A 3,417-nucleotide genomic window follows, 5' to 3' on the forward strand; every position below is an offset into this window, starting at 1 on the left:
TCGCGCCCGACCTTAGGAACACGCTCGCACATTCTCGCGATCACTCTCGCGCACCCATCCCACCCACACGCGACAAACACACACATTCTAGACACGAGTACCGCAACACGCAACTCGCTCACGTAAACGCGACTGCACGAGGAACGCCGCGGGAGATGTGCGCGTCGTCGGTGCGACCGACGCCTCTTTCCGTCCCCCGGCGAGACGGCGAAGACTTTCCCGTTTTCTCTCTCGCATTCTTCCTTTCTCTCCGTCGAAGTCTCCGCCGCGCCGAGAATTCTCCCCCCCCCGCTCGCGGGTGACTCCGCTTCCGGCGGGGAATCCGTCTCGGCCGCTCGCGAATTAAACCGCTCGCGAGACGAGAATTCGCCGCTTGACGTTTCAATCGGAGAGGGAATGTACATACTTGTCATTGATAATTACATCCGTTATTGTGATCGCCGGATCGAGTTGCGTTGTAATTGTCATCGTTAATGTATCCGGCGTTCGGATTCATTCGTTATCCCGTTCGTTCGTTCTTCGTCGCTCTCTCATCGTGCTATTCGCTGTTTCCAGCCGCGCGCAGAACAGTCTCCGGGCGAACAATCCCGGAGTTCAAGCATCTCGTTCTCCAAAGTCGCAATTAAAAAGCTTCTCGTTATACGGGGATCATTCGATACTGCGTCTCCTGCCGCTCGAGAGTTCGTATTCGCAGATGAAAGGTCTCGAGAACACCGGGACGAACGTCGGGCGTTTCGCAGTCTCCTGCGTTAATAATGAATACCAGGTGAATTGCCGGACGCGCGCGGCCTAAGTGCGCCGGGAGGACGAAGCTACCGAGAGGAGCATAATTTTGCAATCAGGTTCGACGGACGCGTACAGGATGACGAGAGTGGGAGGGCCACGGAGAGGGAAGAAAAACGAGCGCCATCGTGCCGAGGCAGAATGCGCTTTGATTAATCGTCCCCGCGTCCGATTATAATCTGTTACGTCTCCCGAAAAAGTAAGAGAGAGAGAAAGAGAGAGAGAGAGAGAGAGAGGTCCGAGGGAGGGAAGACCACGCTAGGTCCAAAACAACTCTCCCTCCCTCCCGCCCTGCATCCGTCGTCGCGATCCATCGTCGTGAGCCGCGCTCCGCGAAATTAATGCGATTACTTTCGGTGCAATTATTTCCCGCGCCACGAACGCTCCGTGCTCCGGTAAAAGGGTACCGTGACAAATGTGAAAGTTTCCGTGGGAAAGTTCTCGTCGTACGTGGAAACGCCGTTATAGCCCTGCCGGACTCTGTCTTCCTCTTGTCGATGACACTGAAAGATAATCCTGGCTTTATTACTTTACGTTTATCGTAGAGGAAAAAGGTTTTTTTATATCCCTTGTCGATACAGTGATTCCTCTTGATATCTCCGCTATTAGGCGGAGGATTCTGGTGATTAATTATGGAATATAACGTTTCGCAGCTCGCTGTTACGCGGTGGTATTAATGTACCAATACACAATAGCCGGTATTCGTCATAACGCGTTTTTATTTTCGAGCATTTCGAAAGGGTTTCAAAGTACAATTTTATATTAAATTATATGTACTTCCTCGTTTTTTTTTAACTTGGATGTATTATCATACACACGAATGAATGGTTGAATGTTTTAATCATTATTTAACATTTTATTTCCGCGGTACACATTTCGAGTTGTGCAAAGTTAAGTAACAGTACGGCACTTTTCGTTAATGTGGCCCCACATTAAAATAGATTTAATACAGCCTCTTTTTCGAGATTTTCATACCGAAGATATTCGACAAGTCGACTGTAGCTCTACTGTTAATTTATAGTTCACGTTACATATACTATAGATTTTTAATATTGACAGCGGCCTATACGCGAAAGAGAGTTATGCATACGTATATACATTTGCATATATTCTACAATATTTTATTTTTTTATATAGAGATATCGATATAATGTTTAATGTGCAAAATATGGGCACACATTGTTTGCTCTGCAACTGAAAAATGAATATGCTTGTGATTTTTGTAAATAACGTTTTTTTATAAGGATTTTAAATTTTTTAAGTAAAAAAGACTGAAAAATAGATGATTCAAGTTAAATTTAAAAGTCTGTTTGTTTGATAGAAATTGCCTTTCTGACAGTTTGTATCGACCTTCTAACATGTAAGTCAATATCTACATTAAAAATTCACAGTTACATTCACTGTCGTTCCTTCTAAGAGAGAGAATTTATTTTGAACAATTATAAACAAAAATTTGTAACAAAATACTGTTTTTTTTCTAAATAAGACCAATTTTTTTTTATTTATTTTAGTGGGAGGCCACATATTCTCTCGAACAGTCGTCCGAATTTACCTTTTCCGTTTTTTTTCCTTCGAGCTCTGCAGCCGACCTGCCGACTTGCGAGTCACCACCGCCTCCGAGAACGCGATCGTATTTTACGCGCGCGTATATATTCGTATGGATATAAGTGCATCACGCGAACGCCGAGGAAATGCCGGGGTGGCGGTGAAATTGTTTCGGGGCGAATTACGATCGTCCATCCTGATCGACCGTTTCGTTATTTACCCGGTCTAGCGGGAGCGTTAAAGCGCTTTCCCTTCTCCCTGTCCCTTTCACTCATTATCCTTTTCTCCTCTCACCCTTTCTCTTTCCTCTCTCTCTCTCTCTCTCTCTCTCTGTCTGTGTGTTTTTTTTTCCTCCTCTCGTTGGAATTCGTTCGGGAAATTGCGACTAAATAATTCGCGTTGTTCGTTATTCAAATAGTTGACAAATAATTGGTAAATAAATGTGTGCCGTTCAAAAAGCCGGGGAAAATATCGCAGCGTTAATTGAAGAACTGCCACATAAATCGCGAAAAATCGTAATCCAGTCTGCCGCGTGTCGAGATTAAAACGAGTGGAGCAATGAAAGCGACGTTCGTTTCGATAAAATGTACATTATGGGGAAAATTGAAAAATGTACAACGCCATTTCCACCAGCCGGGGGATTAATTGCGATCGGAGTTTTGGAAATTTCAAACAGCGAGGAGAGGAATCCAGCATAATCAGGAAAGGCATTTTCCTAATCGATTGCGACACGTTCGCGTCTGTGCGATAAGAACCGGAAAGGGCATTGGAAAACGGGAGGAAAAAACGGACCGTAAATAGTAAAAACGGCGGAAGGACAGAGTCATCGCTGTGCAGAATCAAAGAAAGAGCATGGGAGAGAGAGGGAGGGAGAAACGGAGCACTAGAGAAGCGGAAAGATAGATAGAGAGAGAGAGAGAAACGGCGAGGGAGAGAAAGGGAGAAAGAAAGGGTAGTCGTCGTCATCATCGTAATTGCAGGAAATCGTGCAGCAGAATAGGGTGTGCCCGGTGCACGTCATAGAGCAAAAGAGAGAGAAAGAGAGAGAAAGAGAGAGAATATGTGTGAGTGTGTGTGTGTATGTGTGTG

This window comes from Dinoponera quadriceps, unplaced genomic scaffold (assembly GCF_001313825.1).
Source record: "Dinoponera quadriceps isolate SergipeBrazil2010 unplaced genomic scaffold, ASM131382v1 scaffold3, whole genome shotgun sequence".
In the NCBI taxonomy this organism is placed as follows: domain Eukaryota; kingdom Metazoa; phylum Arthropoda; class Insecta; order Hymenoptera; family Formicidae; genus Dinoponera; species Dinoponera quadriceps.